The 15,371-nt window shown below is 39.2% G+C and overlaps 1 non-coding gene across 1 annotated transcript; it reads left to right on the top strand.

The window, feature by feature from the left end:
• The first annotated feature begins 5,384 nt into the window (after positions 1-5,384).
• Positions 5,385-5,492, top strand: LOC112714006 (small nucleolar RNA R71). Its single transcript, XR_003158964.1, has one exon. It is a non-coding gene; the product is annotated as a small nucleolar RNA R71 (small nucleolar RNA).
• The last annotated feature ends 9,879 nt before the right edge of the window (positions 5,493-15,371 follow it).

Raw genomic sequence — 15,371 nt, forward strand, 5'->3', positions numbered from 1 at the left:
CTTCTTTTCCAAGGTTTATTACATTCTTCTTTTGGCTAAGTGCTCTGTAAGAGGGCGACTCTTTATGATAAGCTTTTAGTCAACACTCCCGAACCAGTTGGCTCAAGGTGCTAGGTGTTAAGACACCCCTACGGACTTACTCCCCCAAGTCTTTTTCCCTCATACATACACACCACAGGCACATGGTTTGTTATTTTTCTTTCTTGAGACCTTGGTGTCCAGCACCTCTTTGGGTTACTAAGTGTTCTGTAGCAAATGTCACTCTTGATAGTGGACTTTCAGCTGATAATCCCTGATTAGTTAATCTAAGTTACCAAGTGATGAGGCACCCCTAAGAGCTTATTCATCCAAGCATATCCCTTGCACATGAACACCACAGACACATGCCTCAATCTTAAAACCCTTGGTGCCTGGCATTGTTTCTTATTGTGTTTCTTTCCTTTTTACTTTTATTGCTCTTTCTCTTTTCTTATTGGGATCTTATTATTTAGTTAGTCTCATAGGATGTGTTTCAAGCATAGGATTCAGGATAGATAGTTGCCTTCTTTCCTTGTTTGGTGAACCAACTTAGCTTACTAATCATCTTACCACAAACATTCAGAACTTACTTCACAATATAACTCCACTCTTGTTCTTTTCATAACATTTTCTTTTTGATTAACTTAAAGGACAAGCATACAAGTAAAAAAGGTGGAAGTGAACACTAGAGACATTAAGCTCAATAAACATAAACCTAAGCAATGAAAAACTTAAATGCAGAATTAAAAATCCTAAGCTACCATGGAAGCATGTTCTATTTCATACATGATTTTCCTTATTTAAAGCTGTGAATTAGATAAAACTAAGAAGGAACTTCACCACCTTTCACTTATTGGCATGCTCATGTTCTTCTGCTTCCTTGCCCTCTTTAAGTTCACTTTGTCCGCTTGTGCTTCCTCTCATCCGATTCATTCTAGCACTTTTCCAATCTTCCAGTGCCTTCCTTACTGACTCATGACTCTGTTCGGCCCTTTCGTGCTCCACTCGTGATAATTCATCCTTTACATCTTCATATTTTGTGATCCCAGGATGCAATACAGGTAGTTGTCCGACTAGGTACCCAAGCCTGGCTTGGGTATTCACATGATATCCAGTCTCACTCATGTAGACTCCTTCCGGGAATACTCTGTATTCATCGAAAAGATCTGCTTGTTCTCTTTGTTTCCTATGCATCTCATGAATGTGTGCACCTTGATGTGCTTGGATGTTGATTAGCCTTTGGATGGCTTCTTGTTGTTGATCTTGCTTCTGGTTTAGGTTATGGAAGGATTCACTCCAATGTCTCCCTTGTTCCAATTGCTGGTCCATCAATTGTTTTTGTCATTCCCCTTGCTGATTCATCCATCTAGAGAGTGATTCTTCTTGCGATCCATTAATTGCATTTGAAACTCCTTCTATGCCCCCTGATTTTCCATGCATTGCCTAGATAAGGTATCAATAGCCTCTTGTAATTGGTGCATGCTTAAGGTGGCTGGGACTTGCTCCTGTGGATGTTGTCCTTCTTCAACTTGATGGGCTGGCCTCTTTCTTACCCTTCGCTGAGGTAGTGGAGTTGCAGCAGCATGCATCCGATGATAAGTGATTGGAAGGCCAATCTTTATCCACTCGGAGTTTTCATCCTCGAATATCACCCTAGCATGGTTGCAAAGATGAAGAAAAGTGCTGGGATAACCCAACCTTCCTCCAGAATCGCTCTTCTCAGCAAGCTTCCGAATGCCTTGGGCTATGAGTTCATGAACCTTGATTTCTCCTCCCTTCATTAGGCATTGCACCATTGTTGCTCTCTTAAGGTTTACCTTTGAGTTGTTTCCTACTGGGAGGATGGATCTCCTCACGATTTCAAACCAACCTTTAGCCTCAGGGAGGAGATCTCCTCTTTTTATAAACATGGGTTTCCTATTGGGGCCTCTGTCCCAATCTGCTCCTTGCACACAGATATCCTGTATAATCTGGTAATGGTTGGGTTTGTTGTCCATTCTTGAGTGGTAGCTCTCCTCTACAAAGGGTATGCTTCGCAACTTCAGCACTCTCATGATGCTCATGGGACTAAAATCTACCATGACCCCTCTCACGAAACTTATATAGGATTCATCCGCCTTATCCTGTCTAACTGCATTTGCATAGAACTCTCTTACCAGAGTTGCATTCACCCTTGTAATCGGATCGATAAGGAGTTCCCATCGACGTTTTTTCACCTTTTCTGTGATTTCTGGGCACTTAGTTCGCGTGACTTGAAAGCCTAATTCATATATGATTTCTTTATCAGCCATCCACCCAAATTATAGTGCATGATAAAAGGTTTTAAATCGCTTTTCATCAAAAGGAGGCTACTTTATGGGCTCCTTTCCTTTTCGCCTCTTGGAACTTGATGATGCCATGCAAGATGGTTGATGTGTGGTTGCGGTTCACTAGACGTGGCTAGGAGAGTGTGTATGAAACTTTCGGTAAAGTGGAGGATGAAGTGTGTGTGTCCGAGAGAAGGAAGGGAGAGGAATGATAGTATGAAGTGTGTACGGAGAGGTTGTGTGAAGGGGTTTATGTAGAAAGATGGCAAATGATTGAAGGGTGTGGATTGATGGTGTTGTTTGATAGTGGACGGTTGGGGTTTGGTATTGAATGAGCACAAGGATCACCTCTTTTATGAGGGTCTTGGTTTGGTCTCCAAAGCTATCCAACTCCCAATGTTGCATGGCAACACTTCCAAAGATATTTCCCTTGAAGACAAGTGTGAGATTTCCTTGGTATAGTGGCCGAATCTCCCTTCCTTAATTGTCCTATCAAGTACCATCAATGTCCCTTTTGATTCCCTATACACGAAAAAAAAAAGAATGCAAATGGTTAATTGAAATTTTTGGTGGGAAAACTTAAGGTGTGAGCTAGCTAAAAAAATCTTTTTCTTTTATTTTTAAATGACTAAATTCTTTCCATGAATGCAAATTAATCAACCACTAAATTTCCCATGCATGCAACGTTGGTACACCAAACTTGTTTGTGATCATATGGTGCAACAAGTTTGGGGAATAATTTTACCTCATAAAGTGTGTTCAAGCCCACTTGGTGTGCCTTGAACACCAAACTTATCATGTACTATACGTTGCATGTAAAAGGGGTCTTATATTGGTCGTCAAAATTGATTTAAAAATCCATGAAATTTGCCTTATTACTACTATTAGAAATTAAAGGAAGAGGGCATAGAACATGGGTTGCCTTCCATGAAGCGCTTCTTTAGCGTCATTAGCTTGACGTTTGGTCCTTGTCAAGGTGGCTGATAGTGCTTGAAATCTTCTCCCCTTGCAGTGAACCTATGTCCATTGGCCTTGTTGATAAGCTCCATATGCTCTAGGGACAAGATTTTGTTGATGGTGTACACTGGAGGCAGCTGGGATGGGATAGTGGGGAGGTTAGGTGGTATAGATGGAAAGTATGTAGAGACCACTTCATCTCTGGGCGAGAAATCTTCTGTAGGGATTTTCTTCTTTTTCCATCCCCTTGGGACCTTTTTTCTTGTGTCCGTTGATGCCAACTTGTTTCTTGTGGTTTTCTTTTTGAGAATGGTTTTGTTGTCTAATTCATGTGATTCTGGTGGGTCTGGTTTCTTTTGGATTACACTTGGCTGTTGCTCTTTTTGATCACATTGGTTGTTAACCATAGGAGTCCTTATGTGTGGTGCTTGTGCTTCCTTGTTTGGCTCCTCCATCAGCTCTTTTTATCATGGTCTGCTTCTTGTGAGAAGTTGAAAACATTGAAAGTGAGCTGATCATCATGTATTCTCAACACTAGCTCTCCTCGTTCCACATCTATGAGTGCTCTGGCTGTGGCTAAGAATGGCCTTCCCAGAATGATGGGGTAAATAGGGTTCTCATCCATTTCTAGGACAACAAAGTCTGTGGGGAGGAAGTAGTTCCCAACCTTCACTAGCACATTCTCAACCACTCCTATTGCCTGTTTTTGAGTTTTGTCAGCCAACTTAATGATTACATCTGTGGGTGTTAGCTCATTGATTTGAAGCTTTTTCATGAGGGATAGAGGCATTAAGTTGATGCTCGCTCCCAGGTCACATAGTCCTTTATCAATCATTGTTTCTCCTATGGCACAGGGAATATGAAAACTCCCTGGATCCTTCCTCTTTGTGGGTGGTCCTGGTTGAATGAGAGCACTGCAATCCCTATTCATCTTTATTGTTTCTCCACCTTTCAATGAACTCTTTCTGGCTAACAACTCCTTTATATACTTTATGTAGAAAGGCATTTGCTGGAGGGCTTTAATAAATGGTATATTTACATCAAGAGATGCAAACATGTCGAGGAATCTTGAATACATTCTCCCTGCTACACCACCTTTAAGCCTTTGGGGAAAGAGTGCATATAGGTTAAGTGTCTCCTTCTTCTTCAGCTCTTCCTTGAGTGTGGGTTGAGGTGCATGGCTCCTTTCTTCCTGGTTTCCCTTTTGATTGTCTTGGAGGTGTTCTACTTCATTCATGCTCCTCTCATCACTTATGGTGATCATCTTACACTCTTCCCACCTTACTTTCTTTGTTTCTCCTCTTGGGTTCTTCTCCGTGTCACTAGGAAATCCATCAGTGGGTTTGGGAATTTGTTGAGATAGATACCCTACTTGGGACTCCAGTCTCTTGATATTTTCTCCTTGATTTTTGATATTGGCTCGCACTTCTTCCTTGAACACCTTGTTGTCTTGGACTTATCTACATAAATCTTTAAGTAGAGTCTCAATTTTTGAAAGTCTATCCTCTGTTAGTGATGGTGGGTTGAGATTAAGTGGTTGAGAAGTGTGGTTAGGTGGTTGTTGATAGGGTCTCTGTGAGGTATATTGGTGAGTTGAATTGTTGTTGGAGTTGAGGTTGTGGCGTCTCTGGTCTTGACCTTGGTCTTGTTGATTTTTCCAACTAAAGTTGGGGTGATTTCTCCATCCAGAGTTGTAGGTTTTAGAGTATGGGTCATGGATTTTCCTAGGTGAGTTTTTGCAACATAATTGACTTGTTCTCAGTCACCTTCTTCTCCTATATTCGCTCCTTCTTGAGTTGGTGATGACGTGATGACTGCTGCAACTTGGTTTTCCTCCACCTTCTTGGTGAGATCTGCTAGCTGCTTGGTGATCATCTTATTTTGAGCTAGCAATGCATCCATGTGGTTCAACTCCATTACTCCTCGAGTATTACTTCTTTCAGAGGCATAGAAGTAGTCATTCTCAGCTACTGTTTCAATGACATCTATGGCTTCTGCAATGGTTTTCTTCTTGTTTAGAGAGCCCCCTGATGAATGATCTACAGCCTTCTTTGACTTATAGGAAAGACCTTCATAGAAAATGTGAAGTTGCATCCATTCATTAAACATATCTGGTGGGCATCTTCTTGTTAAGTCCTTGAACCTCTCCCATGCCTCATAGAGTGTCTCACCATCTTGTTGTCTGAAAGTTTGCACCTCAGCTCTCAGCCTGTTAATTCTTTAAGGAGGGTAGAATCTTGCCAAAAATTTGTTCACCACATCTTCCCAATTTGTCAAACTCTCCTTTGGAAAGGATTCGAGCCACTTGGATGCCTTGTCCCTGAATGAAAAAGGAAACAACAGCAGCCTATAGACATCCGGGTGGACTCCATTAGACTTCACAGTGTCACAAATTCTCAGGAAGATGGTTAGATGTTGATTGGGGTCTTCTTGAGCACTTCCTCCAAATGAGCAGTTATTCTGAACAAGGGTGATAAGCTAGGGTTTTAGTTCAAAGTTGTTGGCATGTATGGTGGGCTTCTGGATGCTACTTCTACAGTTTCCTGGATTTTGATTGATGTAGGAGCTTAGAACTCTCCTTTCTTACCAGCATGATTTACAGGACCTTCTCTGGCATGGTTGTGAGCTTCTTCTTCATGATTGTTTTCCAAGTTCTCTTCCATGATGGGTTCAAAGTACTCTTCCTTTTCCTCAGCACCAACAACTCCTTTCCCTCTTGCTTCCCTCCTTAATCTCCAGAGGGTTCTCTCAGGTTCTGAATCGAAGGAAGTTGAGGTTTCCCCTCTTCTCCCTGTCATACAACTAACAAAACATGCAGCAAGAGATAAAATGAAGAGGTTATTCTTGTTAGAGTGATTGTTAGTGTGAGTGATGCAAATTATCAAACAGTTAGTGGGTTAGTGAACAGAATTGTAGATAATAACAAAGAAAGAAAGAAAAACAGAGAGGGTATAGAGGATGAGGAGGAAGTTAAACAAAGTGAAAATAAATGACTGAATAAAGTAAACAAATAAGGAAAAATGCTCAATCTAGTGAGCTTCCAACTTAATCATTGTTGATACAAAATCAATCCCCGGCAACAGCGCCATAAACTTGATGCACGAAAACTTGTCTCTCAACAAATTTTCCTTTGGCAAGTATACCGAATTTGTCGTCAAGTAAAAACTCACAATAGAGTGAGGTCGAATCCCACAGGGATTGATTGGTCAAGCAACTTTAGTTGGAAGAATATGCTAGTTGATCTAAACAGAGTGTAGTTTGAGAATTGCAGAAAATTAAATAGCAGAAAAGTAAATAGCAGAAAATAAAGTGCAGAATCTTAAATGGGAATTTGGGGTAATGAGCATGAAAATAAATGACAGAAAATAAAGAGAATGGGTAAGATCAGAAATGGGGAATTCATTGGGCTCAGGAGATGTTGTATTTTCCGGATCAAGTTCATGTTCATCTCTTCCTCAATCAATGCATCTATTGATCTCCTTGGCAATCTTAGGTGATTATATTCCAATTCCTTGGTAATCCAATCTCTCTAAGCTTGAACAATTGCCCAATTCCTTGATTTAATTGCTCATGGGAAGAGATGAAGTATGGTCACTGATTATACCACATGTATTTCCAAATCAAAGTGTTGGGAGGATTACATGTCACTATATCCGCCCAGACCCCAATTTGGTCCAACATGAGAAAGCATTTCTAGCATGATCTCCTCATCCCTTTTCCAAGGCTCAAAGGAGATCCAATTATGGAGAGTTTCTTTTCCAAGACAACTAATCAATTGAATTAAGATCGAAAGCTTTCTAGTAAATCAAAAGAGAAGAAAGAAGAAGAGAATGAAAACTATAATTGATCCATCAAATTACAACAGAGCTCCCTAACCCAATGAAAGGGGTTTAGTTGTTCATAGCTCTAGAAATGGAAAATAGCAGAAAATAATACATCCAAGCTAAAAGTGCAGAAAAGTAAATATACAGAGAGTAGTTCTCCAAAGTGCTAAGCTTCTCTATAGTTCAAAACTACTCCTATATATACTACTCTTCTTGATCTTCTAGTGAGTTCTTCAAGTCTTGGATGTGGGCTTTGGATCTTGAGTTGAAGCAGTTCCAATCTTTAGTGGGCCCAGCTTACAGAGAAGTATGAATTAGGCATGAGCGTTAGTGAAGTTAACGTTAAGTGACATTGTGGGTTCGAGAACGTTAGTGGTAATCACAATTTTTACTAACGTTCCAACCCCATATAGCCTACGTTAACTCCAATGTTAGTGGCACTAACGTGACCACTAACGTTGCCTTGTAAATCTTTGCTAGCGTTATTGGGACTCACCTTTCCCAATAACGTTGGCTTATAACCCTTTATCCCTACGTTAGATTTCACGTTAGTGTAACTAACGTGGCTCTTTAACGTGGTTATGCCTTACCTTCGAGAGCATTAGTGACACTTACCTTTGTCACTAACGCTCAAAGTGCCCCTACTCTCCATGTTAGGGCTCACGTTAAGTAAGTTAACGTGGCCACTAACGTGGTAGTAATGCCATCTTCCAATGTTAGTGACAAAGGTGAGTGTCACTAACGTTGGCTCATCAATCTCAGCTCTACGTTAACTTTCACGTTAGTGGTCTTAATGTGACCACTAACGTGGGCAATGCTAGTTGATCTAACGTTAGTGACAAAGGTGAGTGTCACTAACGTTGGCATTGTTCCTCTCTTCCACGTTAGAGTTTACGTTAACTAGGTTAACGTGACTCTTAACATGGCTCATTGCCAATTCTTGGAACGTTAGTGGTGTTCACATTTACCACTAATGTTGGAACTTTCTTTTGTCTCCACGTTAACTACCACGTTAACTTAGTTAACGTGCAATTAACGTGGGCTTGTGATGGCTTCGCGGGCGTTATTGGTGATCACTTTTTTCCTTAACGTTGCAAGCTATTTACCATTCCACGTTAGTGGTCATGTTAACTAGATTAACGTGAGTACTAACATGGTTTTTCCTTGCTTCATTTGTCCTGAAATCAAGCAAATAAAGTGCATCAAAGCTCTAGCCAAAGTCATGAGATTATGCATCATCAATTTATCATTCAATTCTAGGAAAATCCTCATGAAATCATGTAAAATTCACAATAGTTGCTTGAATCAAGGTGTAAGTGTATTTTTATCCAAAACTTGCCTTATTCACTAAGAAAATGCATGAAACTACCTCAAAACAGTAAAGAAAAGGTCAGTGAAACTGGCCTAGATGCTCTGGCATCAAATAACTTCAGAAAATCACTTTCAGTTTTCCTTGATCTCACTATCTACTATAGCTTATAAAATCATACAGAATTGATTAAGAAAAAATGCAAACCTAAGAGAAAAAATGAGGCTAATACTGAAGATGCTGGACAAGATAATGCTAATGAAATTAGCATATAGAATCATACAGAATTGATTAAGAAAAAATGCAAACCTAAGGAAAAAAAGTGAGGCTAATACTGAAGATGCTGGAAAAGATAATGCTAATGAAATTCTACCAAAAAGTGATGAAGAAACAAAGGGAATAGCTATTAAAATTAGAGCACAAGAAATAGTAATTAAGACTAGAATATAAGGGAGTTTATGATAGTTAACTATTAGTAATATGAAAGATGTTGGAGTTGAAAGTAGATGTCTTCAATCTCAAACTCTTGTAACAACCAACAAAACTCATAGTCCAAATCATTCTTGTGCAAGGGAATTTAGATCTAACCTGACTAATCAAAATTGGGTGACAGCTAAGTTGAAGAAGAGGTCGCTTACTTACCCTCACTTGACACATGGAAAGTTTTGATTATATAAATGTTGAATTTAATGTGATTTGTAGCAAAAAAAAAGAAAATAGAGCTCTTAAACTAGTAAGGAAGAGATATTTTGGCAATGAGAAGGTTAGTATGAGAGTGATAGTTTAATTTTTTAATAATAAATATTTTTGAAAACTATTTTGCCTCGTAATGAATAATTTTGGAGAGTAATTTCTTTCTAACAAGTGACAATTAATATTTTGGGACCAAATTGACTAATCAAAATTGTGCAAGGGAATTTAGATCTAACCTGACTAATCAAAATTGGGTGACAGCTAAGTTGAAGAAGAGGTCACTTACTTACCCTCACTTGACACATGGAAAGTTTTGATTATATAAATGTTGAATTTAATGTGATTTGCAGCAAAAAAAAAAAGAAAATAGAGCTCTTAAACTAGTAAGGAAGAGATATTTTGGCAATGAGAAGGTTAGTATGAGAGTGATAGTTTAATTTTTTAATAATAAATATTTTTGAAAACTAATTTGCCTCGTAATGAATAATTTTGGAGAGTAATTTCTTTCTAACAAGTGACAATTAATATTTTGGGACCAAATTGACTGTAATTTGTCCAGAGACCAATTTATCTTCTTTATACATGTGACACTTAATATAACGACCCAACTTCCAACACGTCATGATCGTATCAAAAGTAAGGCATTACTAACCTAATTTCTTTATTATCTATTTAATATTGAATCTTTATGCGTTAATCTGTTGACAATTTACTAGACAGTTAAAACTTTTTCATCAAGAACAAATAACACATATTCACATACTTAATATTAATAATACATTATAGTATTACATACAAAACCAATTGCAAATTCTATGCTTCTAAATAAAGCTTCAACTAACAAGGTGAGGAAAAAATAAATCCTAACAACAACTCAACTCGCAAACAAATTTTTCTATGCTTTTGCAGCTTCGCAATAAACCTTCACACCTGTAACTGAAAGGGTTGGAAAGAGGGAGTAAAAATTGGGGAGTCCTTAATAAGGTCTGAGTAGCAATTAAATTCATTGATTATTTACTTCTTAGTAGACAATAATAGAAAACTAACAAGCAATATACAAACAAGGAATACACAGAAATATCACATCAGAAAGGCAAGACAATAAACATACACGCACACACACATACACAGAAAATATAGCACAGAGAAATATGCGCAAACAAGTATGATGCATGTCTAGTCCTGATGCAGGTCATGAGCTCACGTGTCGGTTTCTACCATCTCCTGACGTAATCCAGCATTCTTAGCCGGATATGGTTTTTCTAGAACTAAATAAAATATTGAAACTCTTTGTAGGTGAACTTTGGCCTATAGAAATGGTGCCTTTAGAAGTAAACTTCGGCTTACAGAATGAGGTCATTTATGGCAAAACTTCTTCTGATGACTTTTTGTTGTACCTTGTGGACATCCTTTGTTTCAATGCTTCCTCCCTTATCTGAGCTTGCTCTCGGATTTCTAGGAGGAGGTCGAGCTCTTCCTTCTGAGTTTAGATATTTCCCATTTCATTGTAAAACCTTACCCTTGGGCTTTCTCTATTTACTTCAATAGGAATCCTAGCTTCTATGCTATAAGTAAGTCGGAATAGAAATTCTCCCATTGTGGAATAGGAAGTTGTCTGATATGCCCATAGAACTTAGGAGAGCTTATCAGCCCATGCTCCTTTTGTATCCTATACTCTTCTTTTGAGCCTACCAATATGACTTTATTCGAATCTTCTGCTTGTTCATTGGTCTAGGGGTGCCCTACTGATGTGAATTGATGTTTAGTTTTAAAGCTTGCTACCAGGCTTCTGAAGGTCTAATCGGTAAACTGGGAGCCATTATCCGTCTTGATGGAGTATGTGACTCCAAATCGAGTGACAATATTTTTTTAGAGGAATTTCTGACTTCTTTAGTCTGTGATGGTTGCCAAAGGTTCTGCCTCAATCTACTGAGTAACATAGTCAATCCCAATTATGAGGTATTTCACCTATTCGGGTGCTTAGGGAAATGGTCCAAGCAGGTCCAAACCCCATTTTGCAAAAAGCCATGGTGAAGTAATGTTAATGAAAGTTGGTATGCATTTGACAGGGTGGACATTTCTTGACAAAGTTGACTGCTTCCTTTTGTAAGGTCGGTCAATAGAAACCAGCTTGTAACACCTTCTTTGCTAGTGATCGTGATCCTAAGTAATTTTCACAAATGCCATTATGGACTTCTTCTAGGACCTCTTCAGTCTTGGAGGTTAGAACACACTTCAGTAAGGGTGTAGATACTCCCCTTCTATAGAGAACGTTGTAAACCAGAGTATAGTTCTGTGCTTCCCTTAATCCTTGCTTCTCTTTCTTCTTTAGGGATAATATCAAATTTGAGATATCCGATAATGGGAGTCATTCAATCCAAGCTTAGATTGGAGATTGTCAAAGCATTTAGTTTTTCGATTTCTTTGGCCACTGATGGTGTGTGAAGAGTTTCTTAAATCAGCCTTTTGTTGTTGCCTCCTGGCTTTATGCTAGCCAATTTGGAGAGGACATTAGCTCAGCAATTGAGCTTCTGAGTTATATGCCTGATCTCTATTTCTAGGAACTACGCTAGCTGTTCTACTATTTTTCTAAGTACCTCTTTATGTTAGGTTCTTTGGCTTAGTAATCCCCATTTATCTGAGAGGTTATCACTTGGGAGTCACTAAACACTGTGACTTTTGATGCTCTAACTTCTTTGGCTAGCCTTAAGCCAACAAGTATAGTTTCATATTTAACTTGGTTGTTGGAGGCTAGAAACTCGAATTTTAATGAATGCTCTACTCGAGCTCCTTCCTCATTCTCGAGAATGATTTCTGCCCAACTATCAGCTTTATTTGACGATCCATCTACAATTAGTTGCCAAGCTGCAAGGCTTCCTTGTAGTTCGTCTATGTATTTAGCTAAGAGGTCGGCCAGATATTAAGATTTGATAGCTGCACGAGCTTCATATTTGAGGACGAACTCAGATAATTTCATACCCAATTGTAACATCCGACCTGCAATATCCATCTTTTGGAGGATATGCCTCATGGGTTGATTAGTTCGGACTCTGATAGTATGGATTTGAAAGTAAAGTTGGAGTCTTTTAGAAGCTAGGATGAGGGCATAAGCAAATTTTTCTATTTTTTGATAGTTTAATTCTTCCCCTTGTAACACCTTACTCGTGAAGTACACTGATATACCCCATTTTGAGGGTTTATCTTGTGTTGATTTCAGGGGTTTTATCAATAATTCCGCACACTTTCTAGATGAAAATACAAGACTTTGTGTTCCTTTCCTAATTTTGCCTCATGGATGAAAACATGCTTATTTTGCACTAAATTAGATACATTTCTAATCTTCTCTTGATGCCATTCGATGCCGTGACCTGTGTGTTAAGTGGTTTCAGAATATAGGGCAGGGATGGACCGGAAGAGATAAGGAGGACGGGTGCAAAGGAAGGGAGCATGAGAATTGAACTTTGGAAGTCTCAGCATGGGCGCGTGCGCGCACTTGACGCGTCCGCGCGGATTAAGCCGTTAGAAGTCGAAGGCAAGAGCCAAACCACGAGCCGGCTTGCGTAGCGGCTAAGCCATGATCTTCGGTGGCGCGCACGCGTACATTACGCTTCTGCGCACATTACAAGATGCCCCGTGGGCGCGCACGCGTACATGGCGCGTGCGCGCCGATGTTCGAATATGATTTTTTAAAGAGCCACGTGACTTGGGCGTGAAGGCAGTTGGGAATCCCATTTTGGGAAGTGCCCTGGCGGGAAAAGCTTAAGAAGACCAAGAGACCAAGGGTTAAGGACTTTTAGCTCATTTTCTAGATTCTAGATATTTTGGGGAGATAGTTAGTTACACTTGTGGAGAAGGAGAGAGATTCAAAGCTCTCATTAGGGTTCATCTTCATCCAATTTCTGAATTTTCATTCACTCTTTGGTGAGATCCATTGCAATTCTCAATTCATTTTGTTCATGTCATAGATCTTCTTCTCCAATCTCAAGTAGTGTTTGTAATTGCTCAATTCTCATAGATCTTGGATTCAATTTTGTAGTTTTGGATTTAATCAATTCCTTTAGAATCTCATTTCCATTGTTGTTCTTTGTTAATTGTTGTTAGTTCCTTGTGTTGAAATACTTTTAATTCTACTTTCTTCTCAATTTTACCATGGCTTTCACTCTTGCTCACCAAATGTTTGATGAAATGCTAACACTAGTTATGGAGTAAAAGTTTCTTACTTGGCATAGGGTTTGGGCCATTAGAAGAAGTTGAATAGTTGTGTCAATTGTTGATTTAGAATTAGGGATTGCTAATTGACTTGGAGTACATTAAAGCTAGATTTTCATAAGGTAAAGCTAGGACTTATGACTCAAGTTGATTACTCTCATTTGACTTTCCTATATGCCTAGGGGTTAACTAAATGAAGCAAGGCCTAATTGTTGTCATCATTGAAAGAACTATAAGGATAGAATTTCTAATGCCAACCCTAAGCCAAGTCTTCTAAGGATTGATTGTTTGTTTTCTATTTTGCTAAAACCTTCAAGGAATCATAACAAGGCTTTCTAATCAATAAGATGCACACTCTAGCAATTCCAAGGGAGGACGACTCGGGAGACTAATACTCTCGGTTATAGATTGTAGGATTGTTTGGTGCGAAGTTTAAGTGTCGATTAGACTATACTCACGATCATATTCATCATTGAATTCTAAATCGACATGCTAAATTTCGTTTATCATACACAGGTCGCTATCCATCCTTATTTTCTCAGACGAAGGCAGAGGCGATGGCCTTGTCTGCTATGGCCAGGTACATTACGAGTTCTTCTACTTCTTTGGGTAGGGTCAGGATAGGTGGGTGGCTCAAGAATTTTTTGAAGTCTTGAAAGAATTGCTCACATTCTTGAGTCCACTGGAACTGATATCCCTTTTTGGATATGGAGAATAAAGGCAATGATTTCAAAGCTGACCTTGCTAAGAAATTGGACAAGGCTGCTAGTGTGATATTTAGCTGCTGAACTTCCTTCAGACAGGTCGGGCTTTTCATCTCCAATACTGCCTTACATTTGTCCGGGTTGACTTCAATGCCCCTTTGGGTGAGCATGAATCCCAAAAACTTTCCAGCTTCTTCGGCAAAGGTTCACTTTGTGGAATTTAATCTCATCTTGTGCTGCCTTATCGTGTTGAACACTTTTGATAGGTCAGACAACAGACTAGTTTCTTCCCTTGTTCTGACAAGCATATCGTCCATGTAGACTACTAGACTTCCACCAACTTTCTGAGATGAGATGAAAACACCTTGTTCATTAATCGTTAATACGTAGCTCTAGCATTTTTCTACCCAAAAGATATCACCACATAACAATAATTTTCTCAAGGAGTAATGAAAGAGGTCTTTTCCTGATTCGGCTTATATATCGGGATTTGGTTGTATCCCGAATATGCGTCTGTAAAAGACAAGTATTTGTAGCATAATGTCAAATCTACCAGAGCATCAATACTAGGAAGGGGATAAGAATCCTTGGGACAGGCCTTGTTAAGGTCGGTATCATAGACACACATCCTCTACTTCTTGTTTTGTTTCTTCACGAGTACCACGTTAGCAAGTCATAACGGGTATTTTATCTCACTTATGAATTTGGCTTCCAAAAGCACTCGGACTTGCTCTTCTGTGACTTCTGCCTTTTCGGGGTTAAGATTTCATCATTTTTCTTGGGGAGTCCGGGTAAACAGCATACTTGTGGCTCATAAGATCGGGTTGAATTCCAGGCATGTCAAAAACTTTCCAGGAAAAGAGGTCGAAATTATTCCGTAAGAGCTTATAATGAGTTCTTCCTTTAACTTCTTCTTTAAATTATCCCCTACGTTTGTTGTCTTCCCGACCTCATCCCCAATCTGGACTCCCTCTTCCTTCAGGTTGGGGTCTTAGTTCTTCTCGAACTCGGACACCTCTGAGTTCTTTAGTGTTGACTTCTTTTCTTTTCGTACACTCTCGTAGGTTTAGGCTTTTCATTATAGCACATTCTTGCTAGTTTCTGGTCTTCTTTTATAGTGGCTATCCCTTCACAAGTAGATAACTTCATACAAAGGTCTACTGTAGCAATTCGATTTAGTGTTGTCCAACCTATTAGGGGGTTTGTGGTGGTTGATCTTGAGGAACCCTGTCTTCTTCATCTCTTTTTCTTCCTGCCTTGATCATCCGACATGTTTGCTAAATACTTATCCAACTGACCTTCCTAGCCAATTTCCCAATCACATTTTTTAAAGCATAGCAATCATTGGTGG

Source organism: Arachis hypogaea, chromosome 9 (genome assembly GCF_003086295.3).
Source record: "Arachis hypogaea cultivar Tifrunner chromosome 9, arahy.Tifrunner.gnm2.J5K5, whole genome shotgun sequence".
Classification (NCBI taxonomy): Eukaryota; Viridiplantae; Streptophyta; class Magnoliopsida; order Fabales; family Fabaceae; genus Arachis; species Arachis hypogaea.